Source organism: Lissotriton vulgaris, chromosome 2_2, assembly GCF_964263255.1.
Source record: "Lissotriton vulgaris chromosome 2_2, aLisVul1.2, whole genome shotgun sequence".
NCBI lineage: Eukaryota > Metazoa > Chordata > Amphibia > Caudata > Salamandridae > Lissotriton > Lissotriton vulgaris.
The window spans coordinates 240,371,461-240,392,382 of NC_141688.1; positions in this window are offsets into that span (position 1 = coordinate 240,371,461).

Here is a 20,922-nt window from a genome sequence, read left to right on the forward strand (position 1 = left end):
TGTCATGTGTCATGATGTGTCATCATGTGGTGCCATGTGGTGTCATGTGGTATCATGTGGTGTCATGTGTCATCATGTGTCATGTGTCATCATGTGTCATCATGTGGTGTCATGTGGTGTCATGTGGTGTCATGTGGTGCCATGTGTCATGTGGTGTCATGTGCCTTGCGTCATCATTTGTCATCATATGTTGCCATGTGTTGTCATGTATCATGTGGAGTCATGTGGTGTCATGTGTCATCATGTGTCAAGTGTCATGTGGTGTCATGTGTCATCATGTGTCATCATGTGTCATCATGTGTCATGTGGTGTCATGTGTCATCATGTGTCATGTGGTGTCATGCGTTGTCATGTGTCATCATGTGTCGTCATGTGGTGTCATGTGTCATCATGTGTCATGTGGTGTCATGTGTAGTCATGTGTCATGTAGTATCATGTGTCATCATGTGTCGTCATGTATCATCATGTGTTGTCATGTGGTGTCATTTTTCATGTGGTGTCATGTGTCATCATGTGTCATGTGGGTCATGTGGTGTCAAGTGTTGTCATGTGTCATCATGTTTCATGTGGGTCATGTGGGTCATGTGGTGTCATGTGTCATCATGTGTCATGTGTTGTCATGTGTCATCATGTGTCATGTGTCGTCATGTGTCGTCATGTGTCGCCATGTGTCGCCAAGTGCCATCAAGTGTCAAGTGGTGTCATGTGCCATCAAGTGTCAAGCGGTGTCATGTGCCATCAAGTGTCATGTGGGTCATGAGGTGTCATGTGTCATCATGTGTCATCATGTGTCATCATGTGTCATCATGTGGTGTCATGTGGTATCATGTGGTGTCATGTGGTGTCATGTGTCATCGTGTGCCATGTGTCATTGTTAGAAACGGGACCCTGGCTGGCCAAGACTCGCGTCGAGGTCAGTCAGGGATCACCATTTCTAAAGTCAGGGCAAGGGAGTCACACACCAAGGTAACCCCCGCTCACCCTCTAGGTAACGTGGCGTGAGCAGTCTAGGCTAAACTTGGAGGCGGTATGAGTTAAGTATTTGCGCACGCACCCCAGCAACAACACCCAAGGCCCACCACAAAGGAAAACTCCACACAAGGATATATATAAAAAATAGCCTTTGTATTATAATAAACAAAACACCTTAGATAACACACAAACTTTACAATGTGCCAGGGGCACGGGCAAACATTTACAAGGGGAATTATGTACAGGACAGGGCCACATGGACCACTGTCAGGGGTAGGCACTTGTTTAGAAAGTAATACTGGTAGGTACACACTTAGGACATAAACATTAGAATGATTAGCACCAAAATTGTAAATGCAATACACATCCAGTAATCACTGGAACAGAGTAAAGACCTCCTACGTAACCCTAAAACACTCTAGGAAATCACGCAGGTAACTAGGACCTTATCATCAGGACCTAAGGAAGGAATACCAACACCTAAGCAATTCACTCTTAGCAAAGGGAAGGAAACCTAAACATAAAATGGGACATCTACAATCCTCTATGCAGGTCACTCTTAGCAAAGTGGATAAACATAAAATGGGACATCAACAATCCTCTATGCAGGTCACTCTTAGCAAAGGGGATAAACATAAAGTGGAATGTCAACAATTGCACATGAGATAATAAACACAGAGGTGCAGATTAGAACATTTTGCGCAAGAATCACATAGCAAGAAATTACAATGCGCGGGGTGCACATAGCACAACACTCACAATGTCCCTCAGGCCAACTGGCCTCGTAAGTGGCGGAATGCCCTGAGTCTCAGTGTCAGGGAGGTCTGCGCAGGCAGCACAAACCACAAGCCTAAACGAAGCAACTGTCCACTATGTGCTGGACAGTTGTAATTCTGAGCTGAGCAAACGTTGGAGCCAGGAGGGCTCAAGAACAAGGTGGGGAGACACAGTGTGGGAGCCTCGGGGCTACAACCAACTAGCTGCCTGTGTCCCCCTAGAGCCTCTCAGGGCTCGCAAAGCAAATGTGCAAATGTAGAGCTTCAGCGCTCTCAGGGTAATATGCCCCCAGAGCCTCTCTCAGGGCTCTAAATGATGTGGGCAGGAGCCTTGTGGCTCAGCAACAACTATGAGCTCTGGAGCCTCTCGGGGCTCGAAGAGAACCAATGCGGGCTGGTGGAGCCTCTCTCAGGCTCAAAGAACAGAATGGCCCCTCAGAGCCTCGTGGCTCTCATAGCACAAATGGGGGGGCGTTGGAGTCCCTCACGGGGGACTCAGCATCCAAGAAAAATGCCCCCTGAAGCCCTCGGGCTTCATACAGCAGTGCACGCAAGATCGCGCTACGGGGTAGGGGCGGACACCGACAATGTGTCCCGACGCCCCTCTCCTCTGCAGGCACTCACCGGGTCTCTGGGTGGCAGGACGGCTCCTCGGTGGCTCAGCTGGGACCACGGGTGGGCTCCCCTCCACTCGGGAGCCTCGGTGAGACGTGGTAGGCTGCTTCCTTTGCCTCCCGCCTGGCCTTGTCTTGCTGCACGCCGCCTGACTTCCGCCGGGGCCGCCAAAGGCAGTGCGGCCCTGGGGGTCAGGAGGCGGGACTTCCGGGTCACGGAAGGCAGCGGCCCGGCAACGGATTCCAGTGCCCCCGGGCTGCGGCGGTGATTTCTTGGCAATGCCGGGTGGGCACCGGCTCGTAATCACAATAAGCACAACGGGGCAATGCCGGGTGGGCACCGGCTCTCAAATGCAAAATAAAGCGAGGTGGCATTCGCTACGCCGAAGATCGGCGAAATCGGCTCTAATGCCGGGTGGGCACTGGCAATGCAAATAAAGCGCTCCCAAGCGCTGAAGGTCGAGGCACAGCGCTCTCAAGCGCCAAGGGAAGCGCGCTCAGCGCTCCAAGGAAAATAAAGCGCGCCTAGTGCTATAAATCAAAGTCAGGGCGCCTCCAGGCACAGCAAAGCTCCAGCAGGGTCTGGAGGCAGGCAGAGGGGCAAAGCAGGGCCAGAGCCAGCACACTGGGTCTCCAGGCAGGGAGACAGCCAAGTGGTGGTCCTCTTGGCCCCCGCAGCAGCAACAGCCTCCTCTGGCAGGATCCTGGAAGAAACAGGACAAATTGTATGGGGACACAGCCCCTTCTTATACAGCAAAATCCCTTTGTCTCAGGGTGCAGGGTGGGGGAAAACCAGTCGCAGCTGGTTTTGAAGTACTCTGTTTACCTCAACCACCCTCTCTATTCACTGGCAGGGCTAGGGACATCAGCCGCACTACAGGGGGTGGAGCCAGCATTGTCTGGGGAAAGTCCAGGCCCATCAGGGACCAGGGGCACTCCTCCCAAGCCATCAAGCATGCTAATCTCACACTCACCACCGGGCAGACCCATCCAGCCTTCCTGGAGCCAGGCTCACCAGCCAGCTCCAGCCAATCACACTGCAGGCATATTTTACAGTAATATGCCAAGTCCTAGAAATGGCATTTCTACACATGACACACATATGCCACATACACCATTGTGAATAATTCATTCCCACGAACTCACACATACCAAATTCGGGCATGCACTCCCCACGCATCAGGAACTACTAAGGACACAGACATTCCCCATGCATCCCTATGGGAGAGCAGGCCAGCCTAACTACATGCACACACTTTACTCTGGGACACAGAGAAAAAGTGCGCACAGACCAGAAAATCATCCACACAGATCACAGGTTAAAATCAAAAAGATTAGGGGTGAACCTGCCTTAAGGGCCAAGTCCAACAGTCATCATGTGTCGTCATGTGTCATCATGTGGTGCCATGTGGTGTCATGTGGTATCATGTGGTGTCATGTGTCATCATGTGTCATGTGTCGTCATGTGTCATCATGTGTCATGTGAGTCATGTGGTGTCATGTGTCATCATGTGTCATCATGTGTCATCATGTGTCATCATGTGTCATCATGTGTCATGTGGTGTCATGTGGTATCATGTGGTGTCATGTGGTGTCATGTGTCATCGTGTGTCATGTGTCATCATGTGTCGTCATGTGTCATCATGTGGTGCCATGTGGTGTCATGTGGTATCATGGGGTGTCATGTGTCATCATGTGTCATGTGTCATCATGTGTCATCATGTGTGTTAGAAATGGGATCCCTGGCTGGCAAGGGCTTGCGCCAAAGTCAGTCAGAGACCACCCCTCCTAAGTCAGGGCAAGGGAGTTACACGCCAAGATAACCCCTGCTCACCCTCTTGGTAACGTGGCGCGAGCAGCAAGGCTAAACTTGGAGGCGATATGAGTTAAGTATTTGTGCACGCATCCCAGCAACCACACCCAAGGCCCACCACAAAGGAAACTCCACACAAGGTTATATATAAAAATAGCCTTTGTATTACACCAGAACACAGTAGATAAAAACACACACTTTACAATGTGCCAACAGGCACGGGCAGAATTTACAAGGGATATGTACAAGACAGGGCCACCTGGACCACTGTCAGGAATCAGCACTTTTAGAACTTAGAATACAATACGTGTAGGCCTAGAATTTAGAACATAGCACATAGAATGTAAAACTGTAGCACAAAAATAACATATAACCAGTCACTACTGGTACCACGTGAGCACCACCTATGCAACCCTCACTACCTTAGGAGATTACACTAGGGAACCTGGGCTCTGCTAGCACCACCTGTACTAGCAAGAAGGAAACCACCTAAGTATCGCTATACCTGTGGTGGTCTAAGGAGGGAAACTCATGATGCATCAAAATACATTCAGAGGAGTAAAAGCAACAACACATATGATGAATAAACTACCCATTCAGAGGTGTAAAGGAAGGAAAACACATGATGCATCAACAATACATTCAGAGGTGTGGAAACCACAATAGCGCAAAATCCACATTAGCCACCACCTGTGGCAGTCCCTGTGTCCAAATGTCAGGGCCTAAACGTGGCAGCTGCCCACAAAGTGCTGGGCAGCTGTGGGACAGAACAGGGGGCCTAAACGCTGCAGCTGGCACTAAGTGCTGCGCAGCTGGAAGGCCAGGGTAGGGAAAGGAGTGCGCCCACTCCTAAGTCCAGAACATGCCCCTTTAAGAAAGAAACATAAACGGTGCAGCTGCGCACTAATTTCAGGGCAGCTGGAAAAGAAATCTGCTACAGGGGCCGTCACTAGCCCCTCAGGAACACTGCACCCAAAACGTTGGAGCCCTTCAGGAGCCTCTCATGGCTTGTGAAACACTGTGGGCGGGGAGCCTCGTGGGCTTGAGGAAATGCCACTGAACAACGTAGGAGCCCTGCTCGGGGGGCTCAAACACAAGGTTTGCCCCGGAGCCTCTCTGGCTCCTAATAAACAAATCAATGCCCCAGGTATGATGGTGTCCCTTCTCTGGGGACTCGTGGTGCCAAAATGCCCCTGGAAGCCTCGTGGCTCTCAAACAAATAGGCCCCACACGGTGGAGCCTCCGCGGCCCTGAAACAATCAAATGCCCCCAAGGAACCCCCTCAGGGACTCAGAACCAGGGGGGGGCAGAGGAACGGGTCATGTGGTGTCATGTGTTGTCATGTGTCATCATGTGTCATGTGGGTCATGTGGGTCATGTGGTGTCATGTAGTCATGTGGTGTCATGTGTTATCATGTGTCATGTGGTGTCATGTGTCATGTGGTGTCATGTGGTGTCATGTGGTGTCATGTGTCATGTCATGTCATGTGTCATCATGTGTCGTCATGTGGGTCATGTGGTGTCATGTGTCATCATGTGTCATGTGTTGCCATGTGTCTCCATGTGCCGTCATGTGTCGTCATGTGTCATGTGGTGTCATGTGGTGTCATGTGTCACGTGGTGTCATGTGGTGTCATGTGTCATCATGTGGGGTCATGTGGTGTCATGTTTTGTCATGTGTCATCATGTGTCATGTGTTGTCATGTGGTGTCATGTAGTGTCACGTGGTGTCATGTGTCTTGTGGAGTCATATCTCATGTGTCATGTGGTGTCATGTGGTGTCATGTAGTCATGTGGTGTCATCTGTCTTGTGGTGTCATATGGTGTTGTGTAGTCATGTGGTGTCATGTGTTATGTGGTGTCATGTGTTATGTGGTGTCATGGGTCATGTGGTGTCATGTGGTATCATGTGGTGTCATATTATGTGGTGTCATGTCATGTGGTGTCATGTGGTGTCCGTATCATGGGTCTTGTGGTGTCATGTCTCATGTGTCATGTGGTGTCACGTATCATGTGTCTTTTGGTGTCATGTCTCATGTGTCATGTGGTGTCATGTGGTGTCATGTGGTGTCATGTGGTGTCATGTGGTGTCATGTGTCATCATTTGTTTTCATGTGTCATCATGTGTCATGTGGGATCATGTGTCATGTGTCATGTGGTGTCATATGTTATGTGGTGTGTCAACATGTGTTGTCGTGGTCATCATGCATCAAGTGGTGTCATGTGTTGTCATGTGTTGTCATGTGTTGTCATGTGTCATCATGTGTCATGTGGTGTCATGTGGTGTCATGTGGTGTCATGTGGTGTCATGTGTCATCATGTGGTGTCAGTCATTTGTCATGTAGTGACATGTGGTGTCATTTGTCAAGTTGTGTTATGTGGTGTTCTGTCATGTGTTGTCATGTGTTATCACATTTCATGTGGTGTTATGTGTCATCATGTGTCATGTGTTTTTTTTGTAAAAAAACAACGGTCCCATGCATAGGACATATATGTGAGACAATGAATATAGACAAAATCAATTCTATATTTGGAGCGACATGTCCAGCCAGACGAGGATTTTCAATTTTTTACTCAATTGAAAGTTTTATACAAAAGGAATACCATCAACAAATCACCAGTTTGGGGCACAAGCCTGTACCCAAACACAGATCAGTACAGAAGGTTGACAGAAGACAAAACAGGGCTTGTTAAGGCAAAAGCAGCAGTTTCTGTAAAAATTGTATGTACAGAAATATCAGGCAATCACCATTACATATAACTAACATATGGATCAAGTTTTTGTATAAGGTGCACAACAGGTCGACGGCGTTTTGGTCCTAATACTTAATCATGGAGACCATCATCAGGACATTTAATAAATGCCTTATGGTTGTAAGCGTCTAGTGCCTAAGGAAGGGAGGAGAGAGAAGTCATACATACATTTAGTGGTGGACATGTACATAACAAATTTTCCTATTGTAATGGTGACTGAGTGAAGGTGAACCTATCTATGATTTAAAACGCACAACGAGGTGTGTGTGGTGTAGGAGAGTAGGGTCTGCAATCCTATGATCACCCGGACTTTTTGCTTTTGTTTCACTGGTTTACGACTTTCTTGGGCTGTGGGCCTGCTAATCAGACCCAGAGCCTAGCTGTTCTCTCACTAAAGTGATGCGTGTACCTTAGGTGCATTACCCAATTGGAACTGGGCCACCTTGTCAGACCCTGTAACTCAGGGCATCGGTGTACCCAGGGCCTACCAGGGGCCGAAGCATGTATTATGCCACCCCTGGATGGCCATCTAAATCTGACACAACTGGCTGCACGACAGCTGGGGCAACGTAGCGTACTCGCTCGTTGCTTTAGGTATAGTATCCCTATATCTAACCTCACAATGGACACCCGGGTTCCTATCAGTCACTCCTATGGCAGGCATTGACAATCCTGAAGGCAGAGTGCATGGACCCGTGTGAATTGGGCTCTGGCACGAGCCGAGCCCGGTTGCAGCTTGCGGAACCAAGACCCAATGGCTGTTCCATGATAACGCGTATCATATCGGTAACTTCGGTATAGCGTTATCAAGACATGTCGAGTAAGGTGTCATACGAATCGGGATGCTGCCCCCTCACCAATCCTGGCGACGAGGTTAGCATTCCACCCTTCTAGAGGGACACAACATGTATGTAACTGTGAACCCCGGTTAAAGTTAACTAAAGCCTCAGCTCCACAAAATGGATACTGCCAACACAGACATGAGTCTGACCTCCTGCTGCTGGGAGTCCTTCCAGCGAGGAGAGTTTGGACAAAGGGTTTCCTGTCCAGGGCGGTGTTCGCACCGTCCCAGACAGGGTTTGTGTATTCTGGGTAGGTAGGGCTTTTCGAGAAGGTGACTGCGGAGTGGCACCCCGGTGCTCACTACGCATCTGCCGGTTAGAACCAGTTCCAGGGGCGCGAGCCCCTGACCTGGGGAAAGTCCGGCAGGGGAGAGGGGTGTAACTACCCCCCTTCCTGGTCCCACCCTTAGGGCAGGACCTAGTCATGTACCCACCCCTTTCTTTAGGATAAAGGCCGGAGCGGGGACCCTTCCAAATGAGATCATCTTTGAATCAAGAACTACTTTCTACGAAAGGACATTCGAGACTCTTCTCCCTTGTGGCTAAGGAGTAGTCATCCTGCACCAGCGGGCACCATCTAAGAACTCTGCGGTTTGCTGCAAGTCCTTCCTCAGGAATCCGACTGCCCAGCTCAACGAGAACCGGCTTCCCTGGCACCTCTGACCTCTACCCACATCGTCAGCTCAGCTGAGATCTGTGGGTGCGACGAGACCTCGAGGGACCGGCCATCATCAAAACCTGCACGCTTTCTTAACCAGCACGACCACCGAAGGAATTCTCTGGTGAGTGCTCTGGGGTCCGAGAAGCCCCGACCCTGAGCAGCTTCAGCACCGAAGTGCAGTCTCCCAGCATCTCCATGATCTGCGTGGGGCCCTCCTGCTCGCTGCTCAGCACGTTGTCTGGTCACTAGCCGCTGGCTTGTGCCCTTCCTTGACGACATCCGACAACCAACGCTGCTGGTCTGGTTGCTCCAGACTAGCCTTTGCTCCCTTCTTTGAGAGGAGCACCCCGGACCCTCCTGGTCCACTCAAGACGCCATTTTAGGCCCACCACGTGGCCCTGAAATCTGCCAAGGCTTGTTGCCCCAATCCTGGGCCCAGCGACGCCGACAGCATCAACCTTCATGGGACAGCTCGCACCTCCATCCTGGTCGCTGACAAACGCCCCCTGGTCCGTGAGACTGCAGAGCCTAGCGTCGCCCACTCACCTAGTCGAGGTGACGGCCATCCGGTGCCTTCCTGGTACCCTCTGACTACTGGCTAGTAGTACGAACTTGGTCCCCTCTGATTTCAGGTATCAACGATCACTGATCCAGGCTTGGATCTCTATGAACTATTCATCACTGGTCGCCGGCCAGCAACTCCTTTTCTTCCGGCTCCTGGCTCGTCAGCGAAGACCCCCGACGCCTGTAAGACTTGTGCAGCCGCATCCCTCGTGGCTAGGTAACTTCGGCATTTTGGTGCCTGCATAGCCTCCTTACTTAAGGGTCCTGAGTCCCTCGCTTCCGACTTGCCTCATCTGGTCCGCCCGAGACCACTAGAACTTTCCGTGCCCTCGGGCATTTGTTTTAATTGTGCACTTGAAGTATTTTCATAAGAGTTTTGTTCTGTGCTTAGTACCCTGTCCTCATAAAGAGTACAGGGCTGTTGTGATTCTAATAAATAAACTGTTTATTTTCATAACACTTGTGTGGTGTCCTTTCACTTGGTGTTCAAGGGGTATGTGATGGTATAACAGCTGGCTTAACATGCCCTCTAGAGTTTAGCCCGAAGACTGCTCGTATCCACACTACTAGGATAGCTGGTCTAAGGTTGACTTACAACCAATCACCATAAGGGTCGTTTGGACCGACGCATAGTGGTCGCTAGAATAGCGAACGCTGCATATCGGGCCAACTTCTCACATGTGGCATCAGGTTGATCAATGTGGAGGTGATCAGTGGGTTCCTGTAGTAGTAGAGAAAGCTACTCAATTCCAGCTCTGTACAGGGGGTCGTGATAATGAATAGTCATTTCAGAGTGAACAGAAAACGTCGGAAGGAAGTGGAGAAATGTACTCGGTTCTATATAGGTACAATGAGGCCTGCCCAAGAAGTGATTACCTATGTAAAGAATCCTAGACTAAGGAAGAGCCGGTTGTGCGGGTGGCGCATTTAGATGAGACCGGAGTGCACTAAATGTGAGAAGTTGGCCTGATATGTAGTGTTTCCAATTCTGGAACCACTGGGTATCAGTCCAAACAAACCCCAAAGATGTCAGGTTGTAAGTCAACCTTGTTAGACAAGCTATCCTAGTGGTAGCATGGACTAAGCAGCCTTAAAGGCTTAACTTAAGAGGTCGTGTTAAGCGAGCTGTTTTACCACATACAATCCTGTAATCAAATGAAAGGACACCACACAAGTATATATTATAAAAATATATGTATTTATTTCTAAATTACTCCCCAGTACTCTTTATGAGGAAAGGGGCACAAGCGTTAAATCAAAAGCACTGTTACACATATAAAGTTGCACAATTATGGATGAGGGCGGGTGGCCACTCAGACCATATATTAAAAAAGTGGTATAAGTAACACTTATCGAACAATGGTTAGGCCTAGGGCCTAGAGATTCGCTGGGAGCAGTCAGGACTAGCAATGATGAAGTCGGGAGTGTGAGAAGTTGGCCTGATATGTAGTGTTTCCAATTCTGGAATCACTGGGTATCAGTCCAAACAAACCCCAAAGATGTCAGGTTGTAAGTCAACCTTGTTAGACAAGCTATCCTAGTGGTAGCATGGACTAAGCAGCCTTAAAGGCTTAACTTAAGAGGTCGTGTTAAGCGAGCTGTTTTACCACATACAATCCTGTAATCAAATGAAAGGACACCACACAAGTATATATTATAAAAATATATGTATTTATTTCTAAATTACTCCCCAGTACTCTTTATGAGGAAAGGGGCACAAGCGTTAAATCAAAAGCACTGTTAAACATATAAAGTTGCACGTTTATGGATGAGGGCGGGTGGCCACTCAGACCATATATTAAAAAAGTGGTATAAGTAACACTTATCGAACAATGGTTAGGCCTAGGGCCTAGAGATTCGCTGGGAGCAGTCAGGACAAGCAATGAAGAAGTCGGGAGTAGCCCACAGGAGACGGGTGCAGCACGGAAAGTGCGGCGCGCGCCAATGCACTGTCAATGGTGCGTAAAAGTCAATTAAAGTGAATTAAAAGATACTTCCGCTGAACCTAGGAACACAAAACTTTAGACACAGACCCTAGAGGTGTGTACCAGTGTAAAGACACCGGCGTTGCAAAGTTACCTCACCCACAGGCCGTGGGTGCACAGGGTCGAAGTGGCGTCGGGTTCTGTCACGCAGGTTCTTGGTGCTTGGAGCTGTTGCAGCTGCAGGCGCTGTGAAGCAGAAGTGTCCGGTGCGATCCAAGGGTGGATCGAAGTAGAAAAGTACCTGAAAGCAGAGGGGACAGAGTCTGGGTCACTCAGCAGTGACCAGGGTGGAACCAGGACGGAACCAGGCAATGTCGGGCGCAATCAGGCGGTTGTCGATAGGCTTCTCTCCGCTGTCACGTGGGCTCTGGGGCATCTGCGACGTCCAGGAGCAGGTCACGATCTGTCCCACGTAGGCTCTCGCCGTCAGCACCGTCGGCTTCAAGATTGCAGCAAACAGCACTTGGCAAAAGCAATCCACGCGGAACCGGGAGATTGCTTATCACTCGAACCAGGAGGGTCAGAGTGGGTGCTCCTTTTCACAGGAGCTGGTGCAGATCTGGAGCAACCAGAAAAGCAAGTCGTATTTCAAAGTTCGTCGGCACAGGGGCCACAAGCCAGCTGGCAAGTGACCGGGCCAACGCGTCGAGCGCACACAAGCAGAAGGGCCCCACGCAGCACTCGTCGAGTGTGGAGGGGTGAGCTTTGGTGCAAGTGGAGCTCGGGGCTGGGGCTTCTCAAACCCCGGTGTACAGCTTCGAGGGTCACTCGTGGGCCGCACGGTCAGCGTCTCGTGGCCTTTTCAAGATGGCGTGCCCCACGCTTCCGGTCGCCTCCACGGGTCTCAGCTCTGCAGGGACTGTGGATCGGGCAGGTAGAAGGCAGGCAAGCTTGATCTCGTCGATCTCTGTCGCTCGAGTTCCGGCGGGAACTGCAACAAAGCAAGGGTCGAGGGCTGGATGGTGCCTGTTTGCACAGGGTGGTCACTCCTTGACCACAAGGGAGATTCTTCAGTCTTCTCACGTCGTGTAGAAAGTCGAAGGGTCCAGATTTCGTTTCTTATGTTTCTTCAGGATGATCTGAGGTCCGTTGGGACTGCTCCCCCTCTTATTCGAATCTCGGGGGTTGGACATCCTGCTAGGTCCCCTCCTATGGGTGGGACCCAGGAAGGGGGTGGTTACACCCCTCTCCTTTGATCCTGGCCGCGCTGGGACAGGGGCTGGGAGGCCCCAGAACCGGTTTGGCCGGATCCTGCAAGGGGCAGCCTTGTGCTCCCCAGGCAGTGTCTGGTTTCTTTGAAACCTCCCTACTCCAATCCACTATCTCCTGTCTGGGGTGGTTTGACACCGCCCTGTGACAGGAAACTCTTTGTCCAGGCCTCCTCTGCCGGGTTTCGGTCAGCAGCAGGAGGTCAGACCCGTGTCTGTGGCAGGGGCATCCATTTTGTGGATCTGAGGCTCATTTTAAATCAACCGCGTTTCAGTAAAGTAACATGTCTTCTCCCTCTAGAAGGGTGGAATGCTACCCCCGTCGCCAGAACTGGCGAGGGGGTAGTATTCCAATTCGTATGACACCTTACACGACATGTTTTGATAAAGCCAAACCAAAGTTGCTATATAACCGCGAGGATTATAAGGCGCTTTAGAGTATATGGTATGGCATTATCCCGGATCAGCTTAGGGAGTTGTTCCCGACAGCTGCAGACAGGCTCAGCTCATGCCAGAGCACCATCTCACATAAAACCACGCACTCTGCCTCCAGGATTGATGAGGCCTTCCATAGGAGTGGCTTACAGGCTATATATGTGTCCAGATATAGGTTTAGATATAGGTATACTATATCTAAGCAAGGGGTGATTACACCCACTTGCCCCAGCTGAGTGATCAGCCAGTTGTGTCAATTTAAGAACCAGCCAGGGGTGGCAAAAGCTATGCTTCAGCCCCTGGTAGGCCTTGGTGGCACCTATGCCCTGGGCACCTATAGTGCATGGTACAGGGGCTGACAAGGAGTCCATTTCCAATTGTGGTATGTACCTATAGCACATGTATTATAAATTTAGAGAGAGAACAGCAGGCTGGGGGTCTGATTAGCAGGCCCACAGCCTCAGTAAGTCGAAAACCAGTGAAGCAAAAAGCAAAAATTTGGGGTGACCATAGGATAGCAGACCCTACTCTCCTACATAACCCCCCCCCCAAACGCAGGGACATTAAACTTAACCTTGACCAGATAAGTCTTCATGTTCTAAGTGGAAGTACCTGGAGAGACCATCTGCATTACCATGGTCAGTCCCTGGGCGGTGCTCCACTGTAAAGTCCATCCCCTGTAGGGAAATGGACCACCTGAGCAGTTTGGGATTTTCACCCTTCATCTGATTTAGCCACAAGAGGGGCTTATGGTCTGTCTGAATTAGGAAGTGAGTGCCAAACAAGTATGGCCTCAACTTCTTCAGGGCCCAAACCACAGCAAAGGCCTCCCTCTCAATAGCTGACCAACGTTTCTCCCTGGGGGTCAGCCTTCTGCTAATAAAAGCAATGGGCTGGTCTTGACCATCTTGATTAAGTTGTGAAAGCACAGCTCCCACCCCCAACTCAGAAGCATCTGTCTGTACAATGAACTGTTTGGAGTAGTCAGGACTCTTCAGGATAGGTGCAGAGCACATGGCCTTCTTCAGGTCATCAAATGCCTTTTGACAGCTAACTGTCCACTGAACCTTTTTGGGCATCTTCTTGGATGTCAAGTCATTCAATGGTGTCACAATGGACCCATAGTTCTTTACAAATTTTCTGTAATACCCAGTCAGGCCCAAGAAGGCTCTGACTTGTGTCTGGGTAGTTGGAGGAGTCCAGTCCTGTATGGTCTGGATCTTGCTCTCCAGTGGTTGAACTTGACCCCCACCTACTAGGTGGCCCAAGTACACAACCTTGCTCTGCCCTATCTGGCACTTAGTAGCCTTGATAGTCAGGCCTGCCTTTTGCAGGGCCTCCAGAACCTTCTTCAGGTGGATCAGGTGATCCTCCCAGGTGGAGCTAAAGACAGCAATATCATCTAGATATGCTGCGCAAAAGTCATCCAACCCAGCAAGGACTTGGTTCACCAACCTTTGGAAAGTGGCAGGTGCATTCTTCAAACCAAAGGGCATTACCACAAACTGATAATGTCCACTAGGGGTAGAGAATGCTGTTTTGGCTTTTGACTCTTCAGCTAGTCTGATTTGCCAGTAGCCAGCTGTCAAATCAAATGTGCTCAGAAACTTGGCAGAAGCCAATTTATCAATGAGCTCATCTGCTCTTGGAATGGGATGAGCATCTGTCCTAGTGACAGCATTGAGACCTCTGTAGTCCACACAAAACCTCATTTCTCTCTTCCCATCTTTGGTATGAGGTTTTGGCACAAGGACCACTGGGCTAGCCCATGGGCTCTCTGATGGCTCAATCACTCCAAGCTCCAACATCTTTTGCACCTCAGCCTTTATACAATCCCTGACATGGTCAGGTTGCCTGTAGATCTTATTCTTCACAGGCAGATTGTCACCAGTATCCACCTCATGGGCGCACCAGTTAGTCTGACTGGGTGTGAGTGAAAACAAGTGTCTGTGGGCCTGCAACACCTGTCTGCAGTCCACCTGTTGCTGCTCAGTGAGGCTGCCTGCCAAGGCTACTCCATCAACTGAACCATCATCAGGGTTCTGGGAAAGCAGGTCTGGGAGAGGGTCACTCTCTTCCTCCTGTTCCCCATCTGTGGCCATGAGGAGACTCATGTCCTCCCTGTCAACAAATGCTTTCAAACGATTGACATGGAGCACCCTGTGGGGGCTCCTAGGGGTGCCAAAGTCAACCACATAGGTGACTTCTCCCTTTTTCTCAATGATAGGGTAGGGTCCAGTCCATTTGTCCTGGAGAGCTGCTGGCCCCACTGGGTCCAATACCCACACCTTCTGCCCTGGCTGGTACTCAACCAGAACAGCCTTTTGGTCATGCCAGGCTTTCTGTAATTCCTGACTTGCCTCAAGGTTTTTGGATGCTCTCTCCATGTATTCAGCCATCCTGGAGCGGAGACCAAGTACATAGTCCACAATGTCTAGTTTAGGCTTTTTGAGAGGTAACTCCCATCCTTCCTTCACTAAACTCAATGGACCTCTTACAGGGTGGCCAAACAAAAGTTCAAAAGGGCTGTAGCCAACCCCCTTCTGTGGGACCTCTCTGTAAGCAAAGAGCAAGCAGGGTAAAAGGATGTCCCATTTCCGCCTAAGCGTCTCTGGTAAACCTTTTATCATTCCCTTTAGGGTCTTGATGAACCTTTCCACAAGCCCATTGCACTGTGGATGGTAGGGTGTGGTAAACTTATAGTTTACTCCACACTCTTTCCACATTGCTTTTAAGTATCCAGACATGAAGTTGGCACCTCTGTCTGAAAGAACCTCCTTTGGAAAGCCCACTCTTGAGAAAACTGCAATGAGGGCTTTTGCCACCACAGGAGCTGTGGTGGTCCTCAGGGGAATTGCTTCTGGGTACCTGGTGGCATGATCCACTACCACCAGTATAAATCTGTGCCCAGATGCTGTTTGAGGATCCATGGGACCCACAATGTCTATTCCAACTCTTTCAAAGGGTACCCCCACCACAGGTAGTGGTATCAGGGGGGCCTTTGTTGTGCCACCTGACTTGCCACTGGCTTGGCAAGTGACACAGGAGCGACAAAACTCCTTGACATTTTCTGACATGTGAGGCCAGTGAAAGTGTGGAACAAGCCTGTCCCAAGTCTTATTCTGGCCTAGGTGTCCTGCAAGGGGAATATCATGGGCCAAGGTAAGAAGGAAGCCCCTAAACTTCAAAGGTATAACCAACCTCCTGGTTGTGCCAGGCTTGGGGTCTCTAGCCTCTGAATAAAGGAGTCCTTCATCCCAATACACCTTATGGGTACCTTGAGCATTCCCTGCAGCCTCAGCAGCAGCTTGCTGTCTGAGGGGTTCAAGTGAAGGGCAATCTAATTGGGCCTGCCCCAGGTCTGCCCTTGAGGGTCCCCCTGTCCCCAGAAACTCAACCTGATCAGGTTCAAGCTCCTCTGAGACAGTCTCCTCTTGGACTGCAGAATCAGTTTCCTGTGAAACTTGATCCTCAACCTGGGGCAAGTGGGAAGGCACAGCCTTAACCCTCTTGCTCCTTCTCTTGGGTTGTGGTTGGTCTATTGTTTCAAGATCCACCACTGGTTCAGGAAGGCACTTCTTAGCCTGAGACCTTGTCACTGCAAGGACATGAGCTGAAATCCCTAGCATTTCTGCATGAGTCCTGTACTCCACTTCTGACCAAACTGAGCTTTCAAGATCATTGCCTAACAGACAGTCTACTGGGAGGTCTGCACTCACAACAACTTTCTTTAGGCCATCTACCCCTCCCCAGGAGAAGTTCACAACAGCCACACTATGGGAAGTAGTGGAGTTGCTTGCATTGGTCACTAGGTAACTTTCACCTAGTACAATCTGTCCAGGGTCCACAAAGCCAGGTGTCACCATTGTGACACTGGCACAAGTGTCCCTGTAGGCCTGAGCCAGTTTCTCATTAATTAAGGGAGTCTGCCTATATTTGCCCAGGTTACTGGGGCTTACTGCAGTGGGCAAAGATAAGTCCACATCATATAGGAGAACTGCCTGTGTGGGGATTCTGACTAGGCCAGATTCCACCTCAGTACCCAGGGTCAACCCTACTAAACCCTTTGGCTGTGTACCACCACTGTTAACTGTACTAGGGGGTGCAGGTGCTTTAGGAGCTGCAGTGGTGGGGACTGGATTTTTCTTAGTGCATTCACTGCCCCAGTGTGAAACTGATTTGCAGGTATTACACCAAGGTTTCTTTGGGCCATCATTCTTCTTTTTCTTGTTTCCATTTTGGGAACCCCCCTCCTTATTACTAGTTTGGGGGCCTGAAGACTTCTGGTCCTTTTCTTTATCTTTCTGATTCCCACCCTTCTGGTCTGTTTTCTTCTGGTCACCTTGGTTCTGGTTTTTCTGCTTAATCCTTGTTCTGACCCATTTGTCTGCCTTCTTTCCCAATTCTTGGGGAGAGGTCAAATCAGAGTCAACAAGGTATTGATGCAACAGCTGGTTCTGACAGTTATTAAGGATCTGCTCTCTCATCATAAGATTGTACAATCCTGTATAGTCTGAAACTTTACTTCCCTGCAGCCAACCCTCCAGAGCCTTAGTGGCACAATCTACAAAATCAGTCCAGTCCTGAGTCTGTGCTTTTTGGGTGTCTCTGAACAACAACCTGTATTGCTCAGTGGTTAGGCCAAACCCTTCAATAAGAGCACTCTTCAGAACAGAGTAGTTTTTGGCATCCTCAGGTCTAACAGTGAGGAGCCTGTCCCTCCCTTTCTCAGAAAAGGAGTACCATAAAATTGCTGCCCACTGATCCTCAGGGACCTGCTGTACCATGCAGGCCCTCTCAAGAGCAGTCATCCATTTGTGGATATCATCCCCTTCCTTGTAGGGGGGCACACTTTTTGTCAGGTTTCTATTGTCATAGGCCCTGTCTTTTTCTTTAGGAACTTTGCTGCCACCAGTGGCATCTAAGCCACACAATTTTCTTTCTCTTGCTAAAGCAAGTTTAGCTTGAGCCAAGGCTACCTCTTCCCTTTCTATTTGGAGTTGGACAGCCCTCATCCTGGCCCTATGCTCTTTTCTCTGGGAGGAAGTCATTCCTCTTTGAGATTCTCTTGAGGCACTAGAAAGATGAGAGTCCCCTGATAGAGATCTCACCCTCCTGTTGCCTGGGAGAATTTGGTTATGAGATCTGGAGTGGTGCTGGCCCTCTCCATTCCCATGTAGGTCCAAGTTGGCCTGGTTAAGCCTGGCAACCTGTACCTGGTTTCCCCCCTGATCCTGATCTTCAGGCTCTTCTACATCAGAGCCTTCCTCTTCCTCTTCCTCCTCCTCTTCTTCTTCTGGAAGATTCTCATTCTCAGGGGAGTGTATCCCTTCACCTGATTCTAAGGGAGCCTGACTCACCTTATCTAGGTCATCCTTTTCTAGGAGAGCTACTAGGGAAGGAATGGTAGGGCCTCTGCCCTTTTTTAGCCCCCTGGCTGTGCACAAGGCACTCAGGTCTTTGTGGCTAAGGTTGTCATATCTGGATGTTGTCCCTATAGGATCAACTATTACAGGAGCAGAGCCTGAGGCTCTACCTGTATCAGACATGACTGCTAGTGAGGTGTAAGTGATGCACTTACCTACACTAAGTGGTTTCCTACTGTACCTTGCTAGTGAGTTGTAGTCAGGGTGTGCTAATCCCTTTAATCTACAACTACTAAGTTCAGTAGAACTTAATATGCTAAGCTTTTGATTTATATGTACCTAGAGGTACTTGATGTGATCTTTCAATTTGATAAAGATTGCAATGGTAAAACAAACAGCAAGCTCAAATCCCACCGCTGCCACCAATGTGAGAAGTTGGCCTGATATGTAGTGTTTCCAATTCTGGAACCACTGGGTATCAGTCCAAACAAACCCCAAAGATGTCAGGTTGTAAGTCAACCTTGTTAGACAAGCTATCCTAGTGGTAGCATGGACTAAGCAGCCTTAAAGGCTTAACTTAAGAGGTCGTGTTAAGCGAGCTGTTTTACCACATACAATCCTGTAATCAAATGAAAGGACACCACACAAGTATATATTATAAAAATATATGTATTTATTTCTAAATTACTCCCCAGTACTCTTTATGAGGAAAGGGGCACAAGCGTTAAATCAAAAGCACTGTTACACATATAAAGTTGCACAATTATGGATGAGGGCGGGTGGCCACTCAGACCATATATTAAAAAAGTGGTATAAGTAACACTTATCGAACAATGGTTAGGCCTAGGGCCTAGAGATTCGCTGGGAGCAGTCAGGACTAGCAATGATGAAGTCGGGAGTAGCCCACAGGAGACGGGTGCAGCACGGAAAGTGCGGCGCGCACCAATGCACTGTCAATGGTGCGTAAAAGTCAGTTAAAGTGAATTAAAAGATACTTCCGCTGAACCTAGGAACACAAAACTTTAGACACAGACCCTAGAGGTGTGTACCAGTGTATAGACACCGGCGTTGCAATGTTACCTCACCCACAGGCCGTGGGTGCACAGGGTCGAAGTGGCGTCGGGTTCTGTCACGCAGGTTCTTGGTGCTTGAAGCTGTTGCAGCTGCAGGCGCTGTGAAGCAGAAGTGTCCGGTGCGATCCAAGGGTGGATCGAAGTAGAAAAGTACCTGAAAGCAGAGGGGACAGAGTCTGGGTCACTCAGCAGTGACCAGGGTGGAACCAGGACGGAACCAGGCAATGTCGGGCGCAATCAGGCGGTTGTCGATAGGCTTCTCTCCGCTGTCACGTGGGCTCTGGGGCATCTGCGACGTCCAGGAGCAGGTCACGATCTGTCCCACGTAGGCTCTCGCCGTCAGCACCGTCGGCTTCAAGATTGCAGCAAACAGCACTTGGCAAAAGCAATCCACGCGGAACCGGGAGATTGCTTATCACTCGAACCAGGAGGGTCAGAGTGGGGGCTCCTTTTCACAGGAGCTGGTGCAGATCTGGAGCAACCAGAAAAGCGAGTCGTATTTCAAGTTTCGTCGGCACAGGGGCCACAAGCCAGCTGGCAAGTGACCGGGCCAACGCGTCGAGCGCACACAAGCAGAAGGGCCCCACACAGCACTCGTCGAGTGTGGAGGGGTGAGCTTTGGTGCAAGTGGAGCTCGGGGCTGGGGCTTCTCAAACCCCGGTGCACAGCTTCGAGGATTACTCGTGGGCTGCACGGTCAGCGTCTCGTGGCCTTTTCAAGATGGCGTGCCCCACGCTTCCGGTCGCCTCCACGGGTCTCAGCTCTGCAGGGACTGTGGATCGGGCAGGTAGAAGGCAGGCAAGCTTGATCTTGTTGATCTCTGTCGCTCGAGTTCCGGCGGGAACTGCAACAAAGCAAGGGTCGAGGGCTAGATGGTGCCTGTTTGCACAGGGTGGTCACTCCTTGACCACAAGGGAGATTCTTCAGTCTTCTCACGTCGTGTAGAAAGTCGAAGGGTCCAGAATTCGTTTCTTGTGTTTCTTCAGGATGATCTGAGTTCCATTGGGACTGCTCCCCCTCTTATTCGAATCTCGGGGGTTGGACATCCTGCTAGGTCCCCTCCTATGGGTGGGACCCAGGAAGGGGGTGGTTACACCCCTCTCCTTTGATCCTGGCCGCGCTGGGACAGGGGCTGGGAGGCCCCAGAACCGGTTTGGCCGGATCCTGCAAGGGGCAGCCTTGTGCTCCCCAGGCAGTGTCTGGTTTCTTTGAAACCTCCCTACTCCAATCCACTATCTCCTGTCTGGGGTGGTTTGACACCGTCCTGTGACAGGAAACTCTTTGTCCAGGCCTCCTCTGCCGGGTTTCGGTCAGCAGCAGGAGGCCAGACCCGTGTCTGTGGCAGGGGCATCCATTTTGTGGATCTGAGGCTCATTTTAAATCAACCGCGTTTCAGTAAAGTAACATGTCTTCTCCCTCTAGAAGGGTGGAATGCTACCCCCGTCGCCAGAACTGGCGAGGGGGTAGTATTCCAATTCGTATGACACCTTACACGACATGTTTTGATAAAGCCAAACCAAAGTTGCTATATAACCGCGAGGATTATAAGGCGCTTAAGAGTATAGGGTATGGCGTTATCACGGATCAGCTTAGGGATTTGGTACCGACAGCTGCAGACAGGCTCAGCTCATGCCAGAGCACCATCTCACATAAAACCACGCACTCTGCCTCCAGGATTGATGAGGCCTTCCATAGGAGTGGCTTACAGGCTATATATGTGTCCAGATATAGGTTTAGATATAGGTATACTATATCTAAGCAAGGGGTGATTACACCCACTTGCCCCAAGTGAGTGATCAGCCAGTTGTGTCAATTTAAGAACCAGCCAGGGGTGGCAAAAGCTATGCTTCAGCCCCTGG